This window comes from Sitophilus oryzae, unplaced genomic scaffold (genome assembly GCF_002938485.1).
Source record: "Sitophilus oryzae breed Bouriz unplaced genomic scaffold, Soryzae_2.0 scaffold_577_pilon_pilon, whole genome shotgun sequence".
Taxonomy (NCBI): Eukaryota; Metazoa; Arthropoda; class Insecta; order Coleoptera; family Curculionidae; genus Sitophilus; species Sitophilus oryzae.
This window is the reverse complement of record NW_022147170.1, coordinates 1,002,435-1,028,910: the sequence shown is the minus strand read 5'-3', so window position 1 is coordinate 1,028,910 and position 26,476 is coordinate 1,002,435. Positions and strand designations below refer to the sequence as shown.

Sequence of the window (26,476 nt, the reverse complement as noted above, 5' to 3'; positions counted from 1 at the left end):
AAAACTACCTAATTACAAATGGATTCATAATCACTCCACGAATAGATCTATAAGTGCCTACCTAATTTCATATTATAATAATTCTGAATCATTAATCTAGACATCAGTTTTGTCAACGGAAGTCACTTTTTTGATATATCTGATTAAAATACTCCGAAAAACAACGAGCGCCTTCAGAATTAGATAGATTTATGAAATAAAAATATCTATAAAAAAGTAATTTTCTAGCTGGTTTAATCATAAAACTGTACTGTGGTTCCCCCAAACTCAACCTTATCAATATTATTCTACTAGAAATAGGAATGTGAATATAAATTTTAAAAACAAAAAAACTATTTTAAAATGGCTGACAATCGGATACTTGTTAAGAATGGCGGATTTCTGTGTCCCACTTAATATGAACTACCAATATACCAATTCCGACCGGGTCACCAACATTAGTCGTCTCACACGACCGAAATCATCAAACCGGACGACCGGCAATCGTATTATGACGTATATAATTCCATCGTACGCCACGTAAAATTTGCGATCGGCCGGCATACGTAGGAGCATCCGTCGTCGGCCACAGAGCATATATTTTTTCGTATTCCTGGTAAACGATTCCCGACGTTGTCTGTTATTGGTCTATGATAGGCCAATTGTTTGTTGTCAAAAAATGTTTGACGGTTGACGGTTCAACGGTTTCGTAGGCGTAACCTCACTTTGCGTATCAGTGCCAGATTGGTGCAATTATATTTTAGTTTTTGCTTTCTCCTTAAAAAAATGGGCAGCCACTTTTTTAAGATAGTATATATACCAAATTTAAAAGAATTGGCACCAGTAATTCACATGTGGGAGGAGGATGGGGTCTGCTGATTTCCTAAGCTAAAAAAAGAAATTAAGATGCACCAGTGTAATGCAGCATCAAGGATAAAAAGCAATCGTGGGTGGAGGCCAGACATCACTACTACTATTATTATTTTGCAAAAGTTATATTATAATATTATTAGTATGGCATAATAAAAAAAATAAGTTTGTTTACAAAAACTTTTTATTGGGTTATGTTCATGATGTTCATTAGGCCGCAAATGCTACTTAATGGGTTGTATTTACGGACGTAAATAGAGATACGTAAATTAGGTTATAAATATGAACATAAAATACAACAAAGTATAATTGGACGTTAGGTTAGGTTAGGAACGACTCTAAATATGAATATAAAATACAACAAAATATAATTAGACGTTACTTTAGGGATTATCAGTGAGACGTATCCTATTCGGACAACGGGTCTATTATGTATTTTTCGGCGACTGACAGATATAGGCTGTTAGCCCAAACTAACTCAAAATTAAACGAAACCTAAACCTAAACAAAGTGTATTTATATATGTATAATATTAGTCAATACCGCAATATATTCTAAAAAAGCTCATTCGTAAAATGCATGTTGTAAAATTAGTAGAACCACAATAAATAAATTAATTAATAAAGAGTAAATAGCCTACCGTAATTATAGCAGACAATCAATCCTTCAGATAATGGTCATTCCTAATGGTGAATCGGTTGATCTTTTTGATTTTAATGTCGATACTTGTATTACAGTTCCTTGCTTTGAATCTAGCCTCGCTACGAATTCTGTTTTCGGTCTTGATTTTGTTGAAGTCTGAGTGATGACAAACGAACAGTTTTCGATAAAGCATAAGCTTGAGATTAGGCCATGAATTTCGCACTATCCATTGTGTTTTGGTACTCTCGCTAACTTTCTTAATCCACCTACTACACTGTCTATCAAAACCAATATTTTCCTCATTTCAGTTCAGATTTGTTCGCACCCGAATATGAAACTGTGTAAAGTCTTCAAATAAAATTATTTCAATCACATCCTTTTTGAACTTTAGTTTCGGAGATATAAATTTAATCGGACCTTTTTAAGAAAATTAACTTTATTTTTCAGAAACTATTTGAGACAGAGTTTACCAAAAATGCTTTTTATATCTACTAGTGGGTAAATGAATTTGTAGATATATTACGACTTTTCTTGAAACTTTAGTTTCGGAGATATTAATTTAATAGGACCTTTTTAAGAAAATTAATTTTATTTTTCAGAAACTATTTGAGACAGAGTTTACCAAAGATGTTTTTATATCTACTAGTGGGTAAATGAATTTGTAGATATATTACGACTTTTCTTGGAACTTTAGTTTCGGAGATATAAATTTAATCGGACCATTTTAAGAAAATTAATTTTATTTTTCAGAAACCTTAGTCAGAAACTATTTGAGACAGAGTTTACCAAAAATGCTTTTTATATCCACTACTGGGTAAATGAATTTGTAGATATATTACGACTTTTCTTGGAACTTTAGTTTCGGAGATATTAATTTAATCGGACCTTTTTAAGAAAATTAATTTTATTTTTCAGAAACTATTTGAGACAGAGTTTACCAAAAATGCTTTTTATATCTACTAGTGGGTAAATGAATTTGTAGATATATTACGACTTTTCTTGGAACTTTAGTTTCGGAGATATTAATTTAATCGGACCTTTTTAAGAAAATTAATTTTGACTTTACCTGCACCCCTTCATACCTGGAGTCTCCACTGTTTAAAGGCTACCCGTACTGGCAAACGTGGGCCTCTGCCACTATAAATCACAGAGGTGGCGCCCGAGAGATCTAGATTTACCACTAGGCGTCAATAAGGCTATTTTTCACAGAACCAAAGAAATAGCCTTACAGTATTTTTAAGCATTTTGCCAATGAGATCAAATATTCTACGCAAACTAGCTGACACCGACTGCACACTTGCCACTGTTGTAATCGGCAAATAAATCAAAACTGCTCTCTCAACTCTCAAATGTGACTATGCGAGAAAAAAGTTGTACAGTCGCATATTTAGGCGCGAAATTGCCTACTTGTGCTGGAGTGCAGTATATTTAGGGTAATGTGCTGCCGCCGAGTATATTGTAGATGACGTACTGCGGTAGACGTGGCTTGTGCTAGCGTTAAGTATATTTAGTAAATTCGCCACCTGGCAAGAAGGCCGGTCAACACATGGACTACAAAAATTACAGCATGGTATTAGAAATTTAGATGGGATAATTTGGGCCCGCATAGCCAACAATAGACAACAATGGGCCCAACTACAAAGAGATCATCTAAATATGTGAGGGAGGCTACACCCTAATTAGAAATAGTTGAATAAGCTGAGAATTGTGATGATAATATGATGCTGATTCCACCTCCCGCACTTTCTGTCATTCTTGGAACATCCGTAAACGATTTTTGGTATTTATTAGATACTACTGTGGAAATAGTAAAAAAATATAATTGCCGTAGAACCCGAGCATCTACAAAAATAGGTATTATATTATTATATTTTTAAAAAAAAATTAGACAAGCTTATTTTTATATTCTCTTATACAGCACCTTAACTTCCCTTTTATTTGACATTTCAGCTGTTACCTTCGATTATTTACACCCGAAAATCGGTAGTAAATAAAGACAATTACGATTACAACAGAAACACCGAAAAAAGAAAGAAAGAAAGAAAAAAGAAACAAGAGCATTAATTTTTTTTAATGGACAGGTCCCTTTCCTTTCCAAATCTACCGTTCTGATAAAGCGTGTAACTTGGACCCGGCCGCACCAAACTTGACCGGGCTCACGCTTTGAAACTGACCGTTAGAAACGTCACCGACATTTTTTTTCGTCGAAACTGTACATTGTTTTAGAGATGCTGGGCTCAGATAGGCGATATGACAAACTCTAAATTATTGAAGCATCATCTAACATACATTATTCGGCTTTCTTCGTCTGCTTTATTAAGACTGCCGAGTAGCCTGTTTACAAGCTTAGACGATAAGATATACACAGTTTTAATATATTTATTTTTTCATCGTGGAGAATTAGATTTTTAAACTCACCCAAATTCGGTTATATTGGTGCCTATGTTTCCATTTCTTCATTCTTCTTTATTCCTCATTGTAAGAAAATTAAACAAATCAATAAATAATACATAAAAAAATCTGAAAGATGTATATTTTAAATTAAATCACAAAAAAACAGTGTGTGCACTATGTGCGCATATTTGAAGTGAAACTTCTTACTAAGTCACTATAAGTGAGAGCGCCCACCAAAGTGACGTAGCATCTGACGTGGCACGTGATCTGGCAAGTAATAATATGCATCTAGCAAGTTACGTCGAATTGAAAATTGAACGAACGATAATAAGTGAATCAGCACATTGTGAAGTAGCGCTGTCAGAAATGTGTCAATTATTATTGTCGTTGGTGCATGCCACGCCACTGCTTCAAAAATAGAACTGGTTCTACTTTTCGCCACGTGCTATCAGGGCTGGATGGGGAAGTGGAAACCGGCCCGGGAAAAACAGGCAAACGGCCCAAATCCACAAAAACAAAATAACCATAACGAAGAAACATATTTTATTTATTAATATATACATAATAAGTAAGGGTGTTTTTCGCTCGTGCGAAAAAGCTCTTTTACCTCAGGTTTTTTAAAAAAAAATTAAATTTTCTTGATCAAAATTTTCGTAAAGACCAATATTGGGTCGGACATTTTAATTTTTACTACAAAATGACTCAGTTTTACAGGGTTCTACTGCTTTATTTCCATTATCAATAACGGTAATTTGATCTTGAATAGGCTACGATTTTGAGAAACTTTAAGACTTCCTGATTCATTCAGTTCAGCTGACCCAATCCTCCGTGAAATACATTATTTTCTTAGCTTTTCGGATATATATACTTTCTTACATATTGTAGAAAGAAATTCTCCCTTTTCTGCTACAGCAGCAGCCTCCTCGTGTACACGTGTTTTCAACTGAATGAACTGCGGCCGCCATTAAAACTGCAGCATTTTTTAGGTTATTATATAGTTATAAACAAAATACGAGTAGCGGAAAAACCCTACATATATGATTATTCTCTGCATTAAGTTCATCATTATATAGTTCTTTTCTACTTTTCTACATTTGGCATCTTGTATGATAATGCCATGACTCAAACGAAAAAAACCTAGGCAATACCTAGGCAGTGGATATAAATGTATTCTGTAGTAATGCTATGTTACAGTCCATAATAAGAATATTTGGATTTTCGAGAAATATTAATATTTTATTATCTAATCTAGTTTAAACCTTATTTAACTCTTCTCTGCTGTCTCGGCAATTTTTAGCAAATTCATTTTGGCAACATTTTAAACAACAATTTAGACTTGGCTTTTAGTTCTCAGACTTGTCTTTTAGTCCGTTCCCAATTCAAGCCAAGCATAGATATGTTTTCTCCGTCAACCGCAGAGTTCACGTCAAATTCGTCTACCTTTTTACAAAGGGGAACTCGAAAAATATTGCACCGAGGCCCCTAGTTGTCAATCTACGCTACCGTATTCTTAGTATACATTTAGATCGAGACTATTTAAATTTACCTAATTCTATTCATTCTTTTTTTTTGCTGCCAGTCAGTCATATTTATTAGTTATTAATAAAAGAGTAGTGCAAATTAGTGCAAATATTTTCAGGGGTAGGTAGTATATTTCTAGCCCAGGAACACGTTTATGAGTTTTTTTTTCAAAAAAAAGATGTTAAAAATCTAGCATTTTCTTTTAAATTTTCCTGTATATTTTAGAAAACTTTTTAGAACTTTCTGTTCACCGCAAATTTTCCCCTGGTATAGTTTCTTAATCTCTGATATTACGGCACTAAAAGAGATGCAAATACAGAAAAATTGAGGTGGCTCAATTTTTTTTTAAATAAATCTACATATATATACTATATATTCTACATTATATATAAAAACAATTTTTTAAATAAATCTACATAGTTATGGAATTATGTCTCTAATATGTAGTTAACTAATTTTTTCCATTTGCCTATTGTTAATTATAACGTCGTCAAACTATAAAATTTGCTATATTTTTTACTTAAATTTTTTTAGTAATATCAGAACATGTTTTGAATAGTTTAATTAGTAATAAAGCTACTAACATGTTCAGTTATTTTTTTTTCTATAAAGCTTTTTTGATAAAAAAATAAGTATACCTGCTAAGACGTTAAATTGCCTGAGAAATTACGATCGATGCTATTTACCATCCACTTTTACACAATAAAATGCCATCGATCGTAATTTCAAAAGCAGAAAACTTGCCGCCGTTTTTTCCAATGAAATGGGCGGTGGGGAGAAAATTACAGATTCCTGTATTATATTAACGACTAACGACATTATTAATCGCATGTACAAAAAGCATGTACACTATTAGAAATCGATCTAATTTCTAATATTATCGAGCTTTTAAAATTCGAGAAAGTGATCGGAGATTGTGTTTAAAGTGTTGTGAAATGTTCGTTAGTGCATATTTTTGTGTCGGTAATCGGTATCGGTATAGGCAAATCGCGATGGAGTATACAAATCCGGAGAAGGTGGATATGCTAAGAGCATAGGTACTTTCTGGCAGGGGAAAGGCTGTAGAAGCTCGGAGACTGTATTCCGAAGAGTATCCGACTAGATCCCTAATGCTCGAACCTTTGTAAGTATGGTTCAGCATTTGAGGGATTCGGGAAAAGCAACGAAGAATTGCTGCAAAACGTTAAAAATTCCATGCTCAGAAGAAGGAGAGCATGTATTGGAAATGGAGGTCGTCATTTTGAACAATTATTATAATAGCATGCAGTCAAGAAGCGAAGGGTACACCGGGTGGTGCATCATCGTTGGAAATATAGGATATCCCATGCTAATTTTGAACTGTCGAGATATTGGATCCCCTTGTGCAAATTTGTAATGTATCTTTAAAAACCATTTACGATTTAGCTCTAAAATTAATAGGGGAGCCAATATTTCCACAGTTGAAAATTTGCATAGTGTTGTTAAGAATTGTAGTGAAGTGATGTTATTAAGTATAGTGTTATGTGCAGTTTTAAGAGTGGTAAAATGGAAAAAAAGAAAGCTCTGCAGTTGTATCTCAAACCGAACAAACAACAGATGACTATTAAAATTATAAGTGTCCCAGAGAAAGACATTTTACAATAGTTATTTTACAAATTGGTTTGAAAGCAACTGACGATTATACTGATGCAAATTGATTAGTTAGTTATGGAGTCACTAAGGATCTTACGTTACTTTAGTTACAAGATTGACCATTTAATTTTTGCTAATCCAATCTTTTTTGAGCTCTGATCGGGATCGGCCCACCGGCCCATCTTTCCACCATTTTCCCATATGGCCCATCCACACCTGGGCACAGACAACATACAAATGTCTCGATCATGTTCAATGTTTTTTTCTTAAATAAATTTAAAAGGGCGTTAATATTATTAGACATTTGCATAAAAGTAGTAGACCGTTATTCAGAAGCTGCAAACCTATCGATGAAAATATGCATGAAAATTTACTTTCTAACACACAACCAGTATCAAGTTAATTATAGTGATTTTCTTAGCCGCGTATGACACAGATCGATACCCAGTGTTGCCACGCAAGCTTATTTTTCATTGGGGTAGATTATCACGAGATAGCTGGGTTAAATTGTTTTACAAAGGGGTAGATCTACCTCAAATGGGGTATCTATGGCAGCACTGCCGCTACCACTATTCCTCTCGCTGGCTCGTGCGTCACGGTCTTCAATTTTTACTCCCAACAAGCGTGATGATATTTCACTTCAATAAAATTCTTTTTAAATTTTAGATTTTTAAAACTGAACTGTAGTTCTCATCATCTGCTGATGATGCTAACATGGTTGGCGAAACGCGCTTCCAGTGCAAAAGTAAGTGTTTTGGTGTCTTGTGGTGATTTAATGTTTTATTTTGATGTTATAACACCAAATGTTCCAATCCCCCATGAGGAAATCGCCTAATATGGGGATAGTGCCTAATATGGGGTAGGTCGTTTTTGCGGAAGTACTGAGTGCGATATTTATTGTATGCATTGTTTACTAACCGCCGACATGCCAGGAGGTGACCATTCTCTTTTTGGCCCAAACTTGTGCTCTGTTTTGACGTTTGAGGTTATAACAGTTTAGTATAGTAAGCACAGTTTTTTGGTCGTGCTGCATTTTGGGTGTTTAGGGAGACTTAAAGGTTAGTTTTTAAAGTTTTGATAATATTATTCCACACAAAATTTAGCGTAGTTTATGAAATTAGTTAGGTTTTTTAAAATACAAACACACTTTTTGCAAAAAGTCGCTCCTCCCAAAATTCTTGTTTATTCCTAATATGGGGTACCTGCCAATTCCTAATTTGGGATACCCCATATTATGAGATTATTTCCTATTTTGTGTAATACCATAATATTTTCTTTTAGATGCCTAAAAAACGGAAAGCGTAGAATAAGGAAGAAATGATTTCCGCAATTTTAGTTGTTCATACATTTTTGTTAGATGTAGTTTTTTTAACAAATGAATTTTATGTTACTCCTAGATAAGTAAGTTTTTTGACTCATTATAAGAAAAAATACCTTTTTGTTAGGTGTAGTTTATATATGTCAGTTTTATAAATAAATAGTTTTAATCCAAAACAAACCAAAATAATTCAGGTTTTTTTGAAATTTTACATTGTAAATGGTACCCCATATTACAAACGTAGTGTACCCCATATTAGGATACCCTACTCTCCTAATATGGGGTAGGGAATCTTTTTTAATGCTGTATATTTCTTTTCTCTATTTCTTTTTAACCTGTTTCTTCTTACTAAATGCTTAAAATGTGTCCAAAAAAACGTAAAATTCAGAAATAGTGCCCAAAAGTTATTAAGTTTTTTTATATATAGTGTTTTCAAAAAAAGTACCCCATATTAGGCGACTTTCCTCTACCCCCCAACTATAACGTACTCACCATGTTGATAACAAACAGGAAGACCGCTTAAAATTTAAATTTGTCATTCATCGAAAGTAACGATCACCGCTATGGTCACAAAAACGCTTCGTTTACGCTTAATCGCATTAAAAGGGAGTGACATGTCGCAATCTCGAAATTAGATTCCGCTTAGCGAACGAATAAGATAGAATGGGTTTTTATCGAAAACGGGTAATTGAAAACGTAATCCAATTACGTAGGAAAAACGCCGTCCGCTTTTTGCTACTTGTACTTTCCAAATATGAAGAGCGGAAAGTGAGTTACTCGCCGCTACTGCGTGCCATAGACGTGGCACCGGTTTGATTTCGATCGTAATCTCAGCTTAAATTGAATTTATTTCAATATATTGAAATGCTCTTTGAAAGCTAGAACAGTGTTGATATTACCTATTTTTGAATATTTAATTTGTTCTTACTTGCTGATTTTTTTAGATATAATATTATGATGTTGTGGTCAACTTATGGCTGTTGGTCAACAAGTGGCTATTGTTCGTTCTACTATTATCTTTTTAGATTAATTGTGGTCCCTTTCTGACTTCTATGTTACATTATTCAGTCCTATCCTTTTTAAAAAGTCTTACAAATTGGAGACTGATGATTGCCTAATACAAAGACCGGCCTATTTGCCAGGCTGTCGCATTGATATAAAATGTGTTCTACTGTTTCTTCTTCATATTGAAAAAAACTGCGCATGTCTTCGTCCACCAATCCCTATCAGATACCTATTAAGCTTATAATGCACTGTTAGTAGACCCACTACATCATCAACATCGTCATCATCATTTAGCTTATTCCGTCCACTGCTGAAAGGAAAGCTTTTGTACCTCAAGTCTAGCCATTTCTTTTAATTTTGAGCCATTTGGATCCAGTTTCCAGCCACTCTCTTAATATCATCTGTCCATCGACTAGGAGGTCGTCTTCTGCTTCTATAGGCCTCGTATCTTGGTCTCCATTCTGCAAGTCTCTTTGTCCACCGTCCATCTGTTATCATAACCACAACCACATGTCCCTGTCCAATTCCATTTAAGATGTAAGACAGATATATCCCTTACTCCTGTTCGATTTCATATATGGTATGATTTGGTATTTTATCCCTTAGTGCAATTCCCCACATGGACCTTTCCGTTTTGCGTTACATGACCTGTATTCTATGTATCTTCTTTTTTGTCAAAGTAAGTGGGGCTTCAGCTCCATACGTGAGGACAGACAAGACACACTATGATTACTGAGTATCGATGATCGATTCGACTCTCACTTAGTGTCTCTATAAGCTTCCATTGGTCTACCGAATCTAAGGCCTCCTCAAAATGTACGAAGTCAAGCATTAGTGGTCTAATATACTCAATGCATTTCTCGATAAGGACACTACACAGCAGACCTACTACAGCTTGCTATAAATGTTCAATCAATAATCGAGCGGTCTCTTGGTCTTCTTCCTGGAACCTTGCCCTATATAATGAGTTTTTCCATACAGTCAAAAGAGGCGTTCAGTTCTTGGATTATGGATTCATTGGTTCGCCGGGCAGTCCAGGGAATTGTGAGCATTCGTCGCCAACAGTCCATCTCAGTTGCGTCAATTTTTTTTCATTTCTGACTGTCTCATCGTCCAGGACTCGACGCCATACATTAATATAGGAAATATTAGGCAGTGAACAAGTCTTTTTTTTTAAGTTTCTTAGATATGTTTTTGTCTCGTCAATTATTTGAGAGTTTTTGCACTGCCACTCTTGTTATTTCACATCTTCTTATTTCTCCTTCTAACGATCCTGTGTTGTTTATAAGTGACCCAAGATAATGAATAATAATGATTATTAAAAGTGCAGCGTCTAACCGCTAGAGATAAATTATAATCAAATCGGCACAAGTTAAAATTGAAAGTCTCATGTAAAATTTTCAACTAGATTATCTACCATGTGATTGGAACACGGGACATAGAAAATACTATGTTAATTTTGAAAATGTCAAATATTATCTCCCCAGATGACTTTATGCAAAAGTTGTATTAGACTTTTTTGAAGAGGCGTTAAAGCTGTACTTTTGGGTAGAATTTCGTTTCATTTGGAATAGTCATTTAAAAGTTATTTGCAAAAATCTACCTTTAAATTAGTAAAATTTATAATACGGCCCAGAGAAAGCTACAATTAAAAATACTAGCAAAACAGTGATTATGTCATTGTCAAATTCGATGTCACATTTTGTTTACAAATATTTGAAGGTAACAAACAGAGTTATTTTGTATAAAATAATTATGAATTTGGCAACAAACGTTACGATGGTTAACCGGCATTTCGCTGGAAATAGTATTCCCACTGTGAATTACGTTCGCAGCTCAGTCTCCGGATATAGTCTATACAACAGTTTAAAGAATAAACCGGAGGTCTGAAACTAAAGGCACTAAGGTATTAAGCACATGGAAATGTGAAGACAAAAATAATGAAACAGGAAGAAAATAACAGTGACTTGAATATTCTCCATGTTGAAGAAAAGATCTTTCGCCGAACGGCTTCTTCCTGTGGAGCACACTCAAAAACCATCTTTATAGAACATATCATTGAGTGCGCCGAGACGATAACATTTAGTACCATAAACTTTAGTACGACTGATATCGTAGATGGCGAGCTAACTTTTGTCAAAGCCCTGAAACTGTATGAAGAATTGAAGAGTTCTAACTCAAGAAAGGGGGACACAATAAATCTATAAGATCGTGGTGATTAACTTTCCCTTTCCATTCAACCAACCATCTACATTCGCTAACCAGACAAACTTTGTTATTCGGAAGAAACTCTAAAAAACGAAATATTTTGGCTAATTTCGCGGTCATTAATTTAAGCGATTGTTTTTCTCTGTCACTGGAATGATGTTTAGCGGTCGGTCGAGAGTCTCATTCGGGCTCGAAATTAAAGAAAAGCCATGCCATCCTCTCGGACGAAGACAAAAAGCAGCGCAGGACGATGGACGGACGGCCGGCGTCTCGTCTACACACAACGCTAAAGACTCTGTGTTTGTTTTTTTAATTACTCGTATCGAATGTTTGAGATGCCCGCTCTCTAATTCTAGGAAAGATGCCGAAACGTGACGGTCGACAACTGTAATTTTTATAGGCGCTCTTGCGTAAATAAAAGGTCTCTCTCCGAGAGCCCGGCTTAATGCCGTTTATTCCTTTTCCCGTTTCATAGAGATGGTGTCTTTAGAAAAACGTTATCGATAAGGCGGGTAAACATTGAGCGGGCATTGTTGAACAACATACGATTTTCGTACGTTTTACGGGGTTTTTCGTCTATTAGTCATGATGCATGCGGTTTCTACTTTACTTTGCTATTTTTTATAAAATTGGTTCTAGACCTCTTACTTCCTGAACAGGCCTAATTTGAAAATGTTGCATTTTTTTACCCCCTTCGTATCTTAGTTATATTATAAGTTATCGGAAAGGAAAACTCTCGTAGAGTATCTGGTTTGGTTCAAAATATAACTCAAACTTATGTTTTTTTTTAACAGAAACCCTCTATGGATGGCATTTTTCTTTTCATTTAGTGGGTGGGTCAAATTGGACGATTTTAATGGGAAACACTATTTTCTATAGGAGAAACTAATATCAGCGTTTGGGAGCTCAATTTTTATCAAAAACATGATGGTGAAAACCGCACATCGATATCTGTTACCGTTTCGGAATTACTGGGTGTATATCAAAAATGTGGATTTTCAACAAAACACCAACTTTTTTGCTATGAAAAATTTTGAATTTTTGGGAAAACATTTCCAAAGCAACTTTTTACGTAGAATTTAATGGTTTAAGTACAATTTTTTTAAAATTAATAATTAAAGAATTATCTACAGAAAATTTGATTTTTGTATGGGACACCCGGTTTAATTTATTGAAAGTAGTTTAATTTTACCTTTCCAAAAATATAACATACTTGATATTTTGTTCGATTCCTCTTCGAGATATGAAGTTTTTCAAAATTAAATAATTAGGCTTTGGACGGCGCGGCGCCGGCCGTAATGCAAGAAAATCTAGCTGTGAGCAGCAATGAAAATGAAAATAACATTTGCAATGAGAGATGCAGAATTTTATAACAATTTAAACTATATTTAACATCAATACATAGGCATCAAGTCTGGCGGCCTAGACGGCCAATGGCTGGGATCTTGGTTAGCTATACAATTATTCTAGCAATTGGCTGCAAACAAATGCTGATAAATGCAGCGTTCTGAAGCGGCGCCTCCTCTTGCTAAAAAAATATATTTTCGAGTTCCATCCAGGGGCAAATCATTAATAAGGCTACTAGTTAAAAGTGACGAACTTGTAAAAACTCTGTATTTCGAAGGGGACTATAACAAAATATCAAGTGTGTTATATTTTTGCAAAGCTAATTTTAATTTCTGTTCACTTAATTAAAAATATATAGGCCTAGCTAAATAAAAAATCATTTTTTCTGTTGATAACTCTTAAATTATTAATTTTTAAAAAAATATACTTAAACTATTAAATTCTACGTAAAAAGGTGCTTTGGAAATGTTTTCACAAAAATTTTAAAAAATCCATAGCAAAAAAGTTACAGCAATTACTTAAAAATGCACATTTTTTAAGAACACCCCGTAACTCATAAACGGTGACAGGTAAAATGTTTTTGATAAAAATTGAGCGCCAGACAACAATATTAGTTTTCGTCTATCTCCTATAGACAAAAACTAAAAAAGGGTGTTGTCCTTTAAAAGCATCGAATTTGACCCACCCATGTTAGGTACTATCGGAGACATTTCGGTCTCCTCTATCCACCTATGTAAAGGGTGGTCGAAATTGGTCTGTTTTAACAGAGAAAACTTATTTCCTGACTAGATAGAGCGAAACCGACATAGATCTCATGGGCTCTCTTTCACTGCCAACTTATATACGGGGTATTTTTGAAAGAAACATCATAAAACATTGAAAAATAGTAGTCATCGGTATTGTGAAATGTATATTTTAAAATATCGATATCGATATATTTGTCGTCAGTCCCTACTATTTGTGGTATTGTTGCTGTGGTCGCGAAAAATCTACGCAGACATCGGGCAATCGACGACGTAGAAAAGTGAACGATTATAGCGATCAGCTATAGAAGGGCGAACTTTTACGACGTTTCGCATAACAATGACACGGCACGACCGCGATGTCGAACAAAAGTTTAATATAAACGGACAATACTTCGAAAATAGCCGTTAGCGGGTAATGCGGGACATAAAGTCAAAACTATATCCAAATATCTTGCAAAAAGTCTAAGTTTTTCGTCACTAGAAGAGTAAAGTATTTTAAGTTAACGTCTCCATTTATCTGCCAGGACTAATCTGGACTAATAGCCAAAGAAGCAAATGAAAATGTACGATTAATCTCCAAATAGATTAACATACCTTTGTAATAAAAACAGAAGACATAACCAGAAGTAGATTTACATGCCGTGTGGTACATCGGAACACGGGAGATAGGCAATGCCATGTAAATTTTGAAAAAGTCAAATATTATCCCCCCAGACGATTTTATGCAAAAATTGTATTAGACTTTTTTGAAGAGGCGTTGAAGTTGTACTTTCATCTAGGATTTCGTTTTATTTGGAATAGGCAACTAAAAGTTATTTGCAAAAATTTATAATACGGCCCGCAGAGAAAGCTTCAATTAAAATACAAGCAAAAATATGATTTTGTCATTGTCAATTTTGATGTCATATTTTTTTGGCATATAAGCATTAATGTCCTGATTAATGTGGTTTGGAAAAGATGCTTACTCGGATGGATATTTTTTTTCTGAATTGGAATGGCTATCTACAAAAGAATTAGTTGTACTGAGAATTAGTTGAATTTAGTTTGGTTTGGTTTCCATCCCCCATTCGTAGCAAAACAATACCTCAAATGATTGTTAAACTCACGCCTCACAATACAAAGCTGTTACGGGGAGAATTTTTAGCTTCCACAGAGATATTGTTTTCAGTTCATCTATATACACGGTGATTCCTGTAAGTTGGTCATGCTTTCGGGGAATGATGGGAGACGTCGAAATATTAATTTTGATATAGCACGCTATGGGTCGGAAATGCCTCTTACAGTTGAAGGTATTGTTATAAAATTTTATTATAGAAGTCTACCTAACAGGGGCACTTTAAATGTAAAAAGAAGAGGTTTTAATTTCAACCAGTGGCGTAGATGTGATACGCATCTGGTAATTTTTTCAAAAAAAAAATAGTACTCCGCTGATAAAAATAAAAATTTTGGAGTTTTTTGTTTACTTGAATTATTTCCAAGAAAAAAGTTCGGGCAAAAAACTTCGTCTTATTGTTGTGCCCTGTGTATGCTCAAAATAAATTCGGAATAAAAATTGCTGACGTAGCATCCGTTAAGAAGGAATTAATTTACAATTTTAAAAAAAATCATCGAAATTTAATGAGTGGTTCGCGAGAAATCCAACTTTGAAATTGAGACTAGTTTTTAGTGGCCGGTTTTTATTGCCGGTTATTTCGTTAAAACATTCACATTCCAAAAAGACACATTCTCTTTGACATTCAAAAATATAGCAGTACCGGTAAGGGATATTAAAGGCACCACTACAGCATATACTCTCTTCAAATCGCACAGTTCAATCTGAAAGTGAGAGAGACGCTGCTTCATGATGTGCGAGTGTACGAATTAGCTCCGAAAAATATGTTAATTTCCAAATATACACCGGATAGGCTTAAGTTTGGCCTTCTTTTTGTGGTCAACCGGTCGTCAGTCCGTCCGTCGCGCTATCTGGCGGGACCGATCTCCAGATTAGTATTCGTAAAAAAATGACTGACGGAGTATTAATATGATAAAATACTTTGTCTATCTGTTTGATAGGTAGTCGGTTGGCAGTTGCTTTTTTATGTCGTTGCTAATCCATAAGGTCTGGTAATAATTTTCATAAAACATTGTATATTTTGGTTACAGATATCCAAGAAAATTTACAATTTATGATATATTCGGAAATACTTGAAGTTTATATAATAATATCGTCGTAATATCGCTGTTTACTCAATGAACGCTTCAGTAGATTGAAGCTTAAGATGCAGATTCTGTAGGGAAAATGGGAAATCACCAGAAAGAAAATCAGCGAGTGTTGGATGTAGGGTCCTACTCCGGTCCTCTACTAAATTTGTTCTCCGAAACACAGTCTGAAAATATAAATAATAATTAGAGATATTTTGATATAGAAAAATCATGGTACAATTATGTTTACATAAAAAAATCGCTAAAATTAAAATGCAAATAATTATAATAAATGGAGATTGTGTTTTCTAAGAGAGCTGGATTTATATTTACAGAAACTACATATAAACATGATTAATATAATATATTTCCCCTTAAATTATAAAAACACTAATGACCCACGCACTGAGACTCCCACCTGTTCAAGAAACTGCTTAGATTAAATGTTCTTAGCCTTTCCTCTAACTATGCTTTCAATCGATTACTTAATTCGCATCAGCTATCAGCTTCACAAGAAGTCACGTGACGTGGCCATCATTTTTTACTAAATATATTATGGTAAATTGACACTCAAGTTTTGTGAATATGTCTAGAGACATGCAATTTTAATACAAGATTGTATTTTTGATTTAAATTTAATTTTTAAACTCACACAACTTATTTTGAAAGTAATATCGTTTAGTAATAATCATTTAATATTAATAAACCGTTTTGCAAAATTACACTTTTTTGTTAAACTATGAAAAAATATCTTACTTTTACAAGTTTCCTATGTAAATACTGTAATGTATCATTAAGTTTTTTTTGTTAAATTACTTATATTTTTTTCAGTGATTCAGTGACCTTGTAAATAATTATATATCGAGAGACTATGGTTACACGCGTTGAATTTGACTCTTTGTCAGTTTAATAATATATTTTTTAAGCCTAAAAGTGGTTTACTTTTATGCATAAGAGTTAAAATTACTTTTTTGTGAAAGCGTTTCGAAATTGACAGTTTTTGATATTTATTTGAGATTCGAAATGACATTCTTTTAGGCACTAATAGGTATCTAAAAGTGACACTTGTTTAGGCACTAGTGCCTAAAAGTAAAAAATGAAACGTTAGAAACAATGAAAATGTTTACTTATTATAAATCTTAAAGGTACAATTATTTAAATTATTAAAGTGAATACAAGACGCATCCAACTTTTCGTCTCTAAGAGAAATGCAAGTTGTAGGAGTCGGAATAAGTAAATTTCTTATACTGGCAACGCTGGTAGCTTCTGCTTCTACGTGAACTGCTTTTAACTTCTTATTTGGCGTATCTTTCTGTCCTGTTGCTATTTCGGTTTTCTGCTCAATTGAATTTCCAATGTAACCTTCAGCAACCGAGCTTGATCGCCAACCTCCATGTCGCTTTAAAACTGTTATGTCCGCTCCGGAATCTGCTAGCATTGCAGCAGAGCTGCGCCGGAAACAATGACCAGTGTATTCAATGGCGTTGGAGAGTCCAAGAAATTCCGCTATCTTTTTTGGCATACCCCCATTTGTATTGATTCCAACTGGCAGAGTACAGTATTGATTTTTTCGAAAAGTCAAGAATACTCGCTGATGTGTCACATTGAGAGGTTGAAGTTCTGCGTACTTACGAAATACATGTAAGAAACTGATACCATCTATTGGTCCCTCAGTAATCGTAAAACCTCTTGGAAAATGAGTTTTTGTATTCGGAATCTCCACACTATTAACTGAGTGACAATCTTTAATGGCATCTACAGTCAAAAACGTGATTTCTTCCGTCCTACATGCTCCAAATACTCCAACGATTAAGACAAGTTTACCTAACAGGAATTCTTTGTCATCGGTTTCTTTCATAAAGCGTTCTATTTCCAGTTTTGTAAATACTTTTGATTTCTTTGCCTGATATCCGAAAGCTTTTCTTTTTAAAAATGCAAAAAGGTTTGGGAATCTGCTAATATCTACGTTTCTGTTCAGGTAAATCATGGTGCGGAGAGCATCGAATATTTACTCCACAGAGTTGACGGCTTTAAGGTAGTGGATAACTTCAGGAAATAGGCTACCAATACCTTTTCTGTGAAATTCTCAACATGTTTTTCTTTGACCCAGGTTTCAAAGTTGTTGTAAGTGGTCCCGTATGAGTTTTTCGACTTCTCGGGCACTAACGTGGATAGCGCAGTTTCAGCAGCTTGTTGAATATCCAAAGACTCGTCATTATCACTCATTTTTTCACAAAACTTTGTAGGAAATACGGCGATGTTTGAACTTATGGTTTGAAGCTGACACTGAATAAAAAGGGACTGACAAATCCCATGGTAAAGAGTGGGACCGCGCTCCCGTAGCGCAACTCAGAATAACAATTTTGAAACCAATTAGCAGGACCATGGCAGGACGTACGTCTTTATTGCTATCTATCGTAAGACATTATCGCACATTCTGGCTGGCGGAAAATTTAAATTAGCCTTTATTAGTAGTATTTTTTCATTCTGAAACTGAAAATTTTCACTTAAACTGATTTATTCATAATACCACGTAAAGGGAACGTCGTGTAGGGAATAAATCAATTTAAGTGAAAATTTGCAGTTTCTTTCAGAACGAAAGAATACTACTATTATAAGGGAATTATAAAAAAAACAGAAATTGTACTGTTTTATAAACATATTTATTTATACATAAAAATAAATAAACTTTTTATAATATAATAACAAAAAATAACAGTGTTTATTCCACCCACCTACCAATTTTAAATGCAGAAGAACTGACTGTTGCAGGAAACGATCGGCCAATTTTTTTAAAGGGCATTAAAAATCTCATTTTCGAAAAAACTGCCTAATTGCAATAACAAAGTGAATATCCAAGCAAAGAAGACCTTACGAGGATCATGATCCTGAACCATTTTCAAGTCCAGTTTTAATCCTAAAACAAAAGTAAAATAGGTATATTAATAAAGTTTGTGGTTATTATAAACCAGTTATAAACTACAAACTACCTACCCAAAAAATGAAAAAAATTAATTGTATTAATTTGTTATATTGTTGCGGGTCGGTGTGGACTCGACCTAACCTCACAATATGGCCCGCCCTCGGATGACCTTAACATCGCATAAACACCGCAATGATTCATTCGTTCGAGAAGAATCGAGTCCCACTGGAATGGACGAGTACATACGAGAACATTCGAAAACCTTCTCTACGCACCTAACGATCTATGGACAATTCTAGAGTTCTTTACCTGTCGGTATAAAAGCCGGCGGCGGTGGCCTACAGGGGGCAGTTATAAATATACAGTTGACGCGCTAAAATTCAAAATAACTTCTTAGTTATAAATCGTTTGTAAATAGTTCTATAAGTCTTTTATCGTTATTATTTTTGTTAATTAGTGTTAAATAAATAGTGTTTAAATAAATTGTGACTTTCTATCCACACGGAACCGACGAAAAATGTAACAATTGGTGTCAAGTGTGGCGTGTGTGATAGACTAGAAGAATAAAAAGACTGACCATGGCTCTGAAAAAATTGTTGAAAGACTTGAAAGTGTCCGAACTGAAATGCATATTGGAAGAGAGAGAGTGCGAGACAGATGGAAAGAAAAGCATTTTGCAAGCTAGACTGAGAGACGTTTTGGTGGAAGAAGGTGAGGATCCTGACACATTTTACTTCGAGCTGGAAGGTGACCTTGACTCGTCATTGAAAAATTTACAAGACAATTTAAACGACAATTTGAATAGTAAAATAATTGACTTGGAAGTTAATTTAGAAGATAAAATCACAGAGAATTCTCAAAAATTAGAAGACAGTTTGAAAGATAAAATTATGGAAAATTCCCAGGATTTAATTAATATTTTAGAGGATAAAATCATAGAAAATTCTAAAGATCTACAAGCCAGTTTCAATGACAAAATACTTAATTTAGAAGAAAGTTTAAACAATAAGATTATAGAGAATTCTACGGAACTACAAGACAAAATAACGGAGATTGAGGAAGATGTAAATAGAAAAGTCGAAATTTTAAGACAAGAAATAGAAAAGGCCAATTCACCAAAATGTCAAGAAACATCGGAGGCACCGAAACTAGTCGACAATAAGTATATCTCAAAGTCAGTTATTAAGCCTCCAATGTTTGACGGAAAAACCGCTTGGGCCAATTATTTTTGCCAGTTTGAGGCCGCTGCGAGAGCGAACGGATGGACAATCGCTGAAAAGGCTACCGCTTTGACTGTCGCACTGCGAGGAGATGCGACTGATATCCTGCAGACATTGTCACATCGGAACAGGGAGATTATCAGCAATTGGTACGACATTTAGAAATGAGGTACGGCCAAGCTCATTTGGAACATGTCTATCATTCCCAGCTAAAAAATCGCATTCAAAAGTCAAATGAGTCTCTGCAGGAGTTTGAAGCCGACGTAGCCCGCCTCGTTCGCCTTGCGTACCCTGCTATGCCCGAAAATGTTATGGAGCGCTTAAAAGTACAGGCTTTTATTGATGGTTTATGTGACAACGAGACAAGGCAAACACTTCTTTTAGCTCATCCAACGCATTTGGGAGATGCCCTAGCACGTGCCCTGGAATTTGAGGCCGCGAAAGAATGCTCTAGGTCTCTAGGATTTGTACGGGCTGTTGAGGAGAGTTCCGACGATTCCAAAGTGGAAAGGATTGTGCGGAAAGTACTGGATCAGTATATGAGTAAGAAGGGGGGACCGATTCGCTGTTGGAATTGCGGACAGATGGGAAATCGTTGCAAAGAAGAGAAAGAAGTGAAAGTCTTAAGGACGACTGTGGTTGGTGATAGTTGGCAAACCGAAGATCTTGCAAATGACCAAATCAGTGATCCAGAGTTGGGCTTGGTGATTAACTGGAAAAACGCGGACCAGAGACCAACGTGGGAGGAAGTTTGCAGATATTCGCCGAACGTGAAGTCGTACTGGTCCCAGTGGAATTCATTGGTAATAGATAACGGATTACTTCGCCGTGTGATTGTGAGACCAGAGGGACAAGAAGAGAGAAGGCAGATCGTCATTCCAAAGAAAAGGGTCCCGGAAGTCTTGGCGGAAGTTCACAATGGAACCAGCGGTGACATCTTGGTGTTACCAAGACACTTGGCAAGCTGCGTGAACGGTTCTACTGGGTGAACTGCAAAGAAGATGTGAGGGCCTGGTGTAAGAAATGTGACATTTGCGCAGCCATTAATGGGCCACAAAAGCGTGGTAAAGCCCCTATGCGCCAGTACAATGTTGGTAGTCCCTTCGAACGAATAGCGATCGACGTGGCTGGTCCTTTCCCGGAGACGAACGATGGCAACAAATACATTGTGGTAGTAATGGATTACTTCAGCAAATGGGTCGAGGCCTACGCGTTGCCAAATCAAGAAGCGTCCACGATTGCTGATGCCCTTGTTAAAGAATGGATCTGCAGGTTTGGTGTTCCCATGGAGCTTCATTCAGATCAGGGAAGAAACTTTGAGTCCAATCTGTTCCAAGGCGTCTGTGAAGTCCTGAACATCCGCAAGACCAGGACGACTGCTCTACATCCACAATCCGATGGGATGGTTGAACGCATGAACAGAACTATCAACCGTTATCTGGCCAAAGTAGTCTCTGACCACCAAAGAGACTGGGACAAATTTCTTCACCTGTTCCTGTTGGCCTACCGTTCATCCGTCCAAGAATCTACAGGGCAAACTCCAGCCAGCATCGTTATGGGACGGGAAGTGCGCCTACCCTGTGATCTGAAATTTGGTTGCCGACCGGGAGAAGAAGTCGCCGGAGAAGATTATGTCCACACACTACGTCAAAGGATGGACGACATTCATCAGAGAGTCCGCCTAAATATTCAAAGTGCTAGTGACCGAATGAAGGAACACTACGACATTCAAGCTGAGCATGGAGGATACCAACCAGGGAAGTTGGTGTGGCTATATAACCCGCAGAGACGTCGTGGGTTATCTCCGAAGCTACAATCCTCGTGGGAAGGGCCATACGAAGTCATGGATAGAATTAATGACGTCGTATACCGTATCAGAAAATTGCCAAAAGGAAAACCGAGGGTAGTCCATTTCAACCGTTTGAGCCCCTACCAAGGCGAAATAGAAGATCGTGCTGGGACCGTGAGAACCTGCAGCTTTGATCCCCCTGATTCGGAGATGTCCTTTGACGATTTCATGGCCCGATACAACAGCAGTGAGAAGGCTCGCTATGGTGTAACCAAAGAAGATCAACGAGACCTCTTTTCCGTGCCTCCTGATTATTCGCTCGCTCATTGTGTGGCTCGAGATTTGCGGATGTCCAGAGGAATCGCTGCGACGTTCAATGAGAAGTTTGGGCGTGTCGGAGAACTACGCCGACAGGATCCAGAGGTTGGAAGCGTCTTGAGGCTAACCGACAATGCACATGGTCAAGCAAGGCACATCTTCTACCTGGTCACCAAGGAATGGTCCCCGAGTAAGCCGACTTATCTCAATCTATGGAAGACCCTGATTGAACTGAGAGAAGCCCTGCTAAACAACAACATTGCACGATTAGCCATTCCGAAGCTGGCGTGTGGACTCGATGGTTTGAGTTGGCGTACAATCCGGAACATGATTGAAGTCTTGTTCAGATTTACGGGAATCGAGATCCTCGTTTGCTGCTACAACCCAAAGCTGAGATCGGGAGAGAAAACTGTAGACTGCTATTTCTACCAGACTTCGCAATGTACCAGGGGCCAGCTTTGCAAATACCTTTATTCACCGTATACATCTCGGGACGAGCATGTACCTAAGAAGGGGGCAGTGTTGCGGGCCGGTGTGGACTCGACCTAACCTCACAATATGGCCCGCCCTCGGATGAGGATACATTAAAATACGCAACCAACCGTCCAATCAGATGAAAGAGGTACGTACCCTATCGTTGGGTATTGTGCAATCACGTGATGCTCATGTCGTATGACGGTTAAATCTTTGGTTAGAATTTTTGTTGTTGTTTTTACCTGTTTTTACAGTTTTTACTTTATTTTTCTATTCACATCAGATTTATATTTTGTAATTGCCTATCAGACAATACGTATTTAGAAAAATAATAAGAATTAGGATCGTGTTTTTTTTTAAATCCTGGATATTAATTGGAACCCTTGATAACATTACTGCTTTTGATATAAAAAGTGCATTTTTGATTATTTACTTGGGCTAGGATATTAAAATATCGGTTGGATTGTACGACATAAATAGATGTAGGTATGATTATTTATATATATGTATGTATTTATAAAGCTTACTATCTGATTTGCATTTTCAGTTTTTGATCAGATATTTCATTTTATTTGTGAAATGCCCACAAAAAAGCTTCCAATGATTCAACATCAGTGTGTTTGCTGCATAATGGATCATTCCTGCTGAATTTTTAGATCATTTGAAGACTACACGGAAAAAACCAGATAATATGTTACATTTTCATAGAAATTGATAGCGAGACAATTTTATAGGCAAGTGTTAGCATTATTCGAGGCACCATCAAAGAAAGCAATAATAATATGCTTAGTCCCAGAGATATTACAGCTTAGTTATTTTGCCCTACAGGAGAAAAACCAGAGTAGTTCACTCGTAATTGCATTTTCTCGGCTCCAGTTAAAATGAACAAAGCTGGTTTTTCCTGTGGTCTTCATTTGAAATAACGTAAATAAATGTTTATACATATGTATGTGATGATTAAATTGGTGTTAAGGAAATAAAAATGTCTTTCGATATTAATATATATTTTTCGATATTAATATATACCTAGGTATAGGTATATGTATATTTATTTTGAAATAAATTACACTTTTAACAGTTTAATGGAGTTTTTAAAGCCAGTTATAATATTTATATTTTAAAAACTTGAAATCATAATGTGGATGTAATCACGCATTAAACCACAGACTAACTTATATAAGTCAAAAAGTAGATTTTAGTGTTAACTTTATATAACTTGTAAGTAAAATAATATATAAAACAAATATGAAAAAACCAACAATTCTAATGTATATATTAAAATACAGTACAATAATAGGTATCTGATATCCTCACTTAACGTAGAATAATATTCTACCCAACTCAATACTATGTCCAACATGAGTTTCAAATATATCGGGCCCTAATCGTTCCTGAAAATAGTATTTTTTTACATTGTTATACCATATTCTAAACTATTTAATATTTCAGTCACTTAAAAAGTTAATTTGTATTGAATAATTGCCTACCATTAAAGCAAATTTGGACTAGTATTCTTAATGGGCATATTCTGTGTATGGATATAGGTACTTCCTCCAGATTTTGGGTTCAACCAATTTATTCTTAAAACCTGAAACATCTACATATAAAAAATAGACAGGTTATAATTATAATAAAATTTGCCCTTAGAATTACTTCTATTGCAAGCAATTTCCATTGGTATACTTTTCCATGACAAATGATCAACTTCCTAAAATTTTCAATTGATGTAATACTTCCTCATGATGCGAAAAGAAAATCTTTTCGTTAGCACACAATGGACAAACGATATGTTGGCTTACTTTCAGATTAGTTACTTTTCCATAGATATCCTCATGTCAATTCAAAGACGATGAACATGATGATCATCACATGAAACATCACAAACTAAAAACCTAATAAACAAGTTTATATCGAATATAGAAATAAATTTAGTGTTCTTACCTATTGTCGTCCAAATCCACGTTAATAGATAATTAATTTTTTGGAATTTTATCTTTTATTTTTAAATATATCTTTCGAACTACTGGTTTTAGTAATTATTAAATTAAACGAACTAAAAAGTCAAAAATAATAAACAATTCTCTTGTCAATTGTCAATTTTCTCCAGGCACCGAACATTATCGATAAGGCACGATCTACGACGATTACTCCTTTGATCTGATTGGACGGTTCAATGACGGTTGGTTGCGTATTTTAATGTATTCTTCTTCTCCTCGGATGACCTTAACATCGCATAGACACCGCAATGATTCATTCGTTCGAGAAGAATCGAGTCCCACTGGAATGGACGAGTACATACGAGAACATTCGAAAACCTTCTCTACGCACCTAACGATCTATGGACAATTCTAGAGTTCTTTACCTGCCGGTATAAAAGCCGGCGGCCGTGGCCTACAGGGGGCAGTTATAAATATACAGTTGACGCGCTAAAATTAAAAATAAATTCTTAGTTATAAATCGTTTGTAAATAGTTCTATAAGTCGTTTATCGTTATTAGTTTTGTTAATTAGTGTTAAATAAATAGTGTTTAAATAAATCGTGACTTTCTATCCACACGGAACCGACGAAAAACGTAACAATATTAAGAGAGGTTCGAAATATTTTTGACACTACTACTTCTACTTTTTTCTTAATAAGATGATAAATATAACTACTTACTTTTATTTTACCGGGTGTCTTTAACATATCTATCAGAGAAAGGGGGCACCAATACATATAAAAAATAGATGATACTGCAGGAGCAGCAAATAAAATAAAAAATAGTATAACCGAAAATTATAAGTAACAAAATGTAAATACCTATATGGAACAAAGGAGTTTGTTCCCTATCCATATTCATAAGTCAATAAAATGGAGAGTTTAGAAAAAAAGGTGAATCACCAAAAGAAAAATTAACAAACATGACGAATTGTCATGATGTTGTCATCTTGGTTGTCATGATGACGAAAACGAAAGGCGATTGTTCTAATTTCTATTTAGAAATTACGTTTTATATGGTTGCTTCTTTCTCTCTTGTTATATTAGAATGAGATAGTGGGCCCAATAGAGGCAATGCGCAGATCAACATAAATAGAACGAAATTTTGCGTTCTGAGTTGCGCTCCGGGAACGTTGTCCCTCTCTTTGCCATTTAATTTGCCAGTCTCTTTTTACTTGTTTGTCTATGCACTGAACTTTGTCATTATTAAACAATGCATAAACAATGCCTTAGAAACCGATTACCAGAACATTTTAAAAAATGTTTAAAAATACATACCTAATAGTAATAGCATGAAAATCTCCAATTATCCGCTTTCAGAAAAAATCTTGTATGCAATTCGTTGCAAAAAGAGTGTTTTAAGCACTCGACGCATTGTCCGACAATTTTGCGTCCCGTGTTTAAAACACATTCATTTCGGAACTTGTTACATAAATAGCTATTTTACATTGTCAATCACCTCGCAAAAAATAATACTTTTGTGACGTTTAAAAAAAAATTATATGATTACGAGGGTGCCCTACAGATAAAAAAAAGACTTAGAGAAAAGAACGAAACAAATTGAAATAAAGGTTTGTTTTTAAGATAAACTTATAATCAAATCAACAATCAATCCCTTGCTGAAAAAATATTCCACGACGAATATTTACATATCCATATTTACATTATTTAACGAAGCAGTGTCTTGGCACAACTCGCACGCGGGATTTAATATTTATCTATAGCAAAAAAATCAGCGATGTCTCGACAAACAAACCACCCGATGATTTGTTGTTATTTAAACAGCATTTTATCGAGCGGGCGATACACATCACCGGTCACAATGCGTCTTCAACTGTCGACTGAAGAACAAGATGGAGGCCTTAAGTCAATATTACGTGAAAAGGTGGTACTCCTTTGAGGACTTCAATCGTTAATAAAGTGTTTTAGCACGGACTTTTACTTTACGTCACG

At 35.4% G+C, this 26,476-nt stretch overlaps 2 long non-coding RNA genes across 2 annotated transcripts; both read right to left on the bottom strand.

The window, feature by feature from the left end:
* Nucleotides 1-23,366: 23,366 nt before the first annotated feature.
* On the bottom strand, nucleotides 23,367-24,158 carry LOC115887563. The gene is made up of 2 exons (XR_004051113.1): nucleotides 24,034-24,158; nucleotides 23,367-23,937 (listed from the first exon to the last, which is right to left on the bottom strand). It is a non-coding gene; the product is annotated as an uncharacterized LOC115887563 (long non-coding RNA).
* Nucleotides 24,159-24,265: 107 nt separating this feature from the next.
* LOC115887562 lies at nucleotides 24,266-24,750 on the bottom strand. The gene is made up of 2 exons (XR_004051112.1): nucleotides 24,488-24,750; nucleotides 24,266-24,438 (listed from the first exon to the last, which is right to left on the bottom strand). It is a non-coding gene; the product is annotated as an uncharacterized LOC115887562 (long non-coding RNA).
* Nucleotides 24,751-26,476: the final 1,726 nt, after the last annotated feature.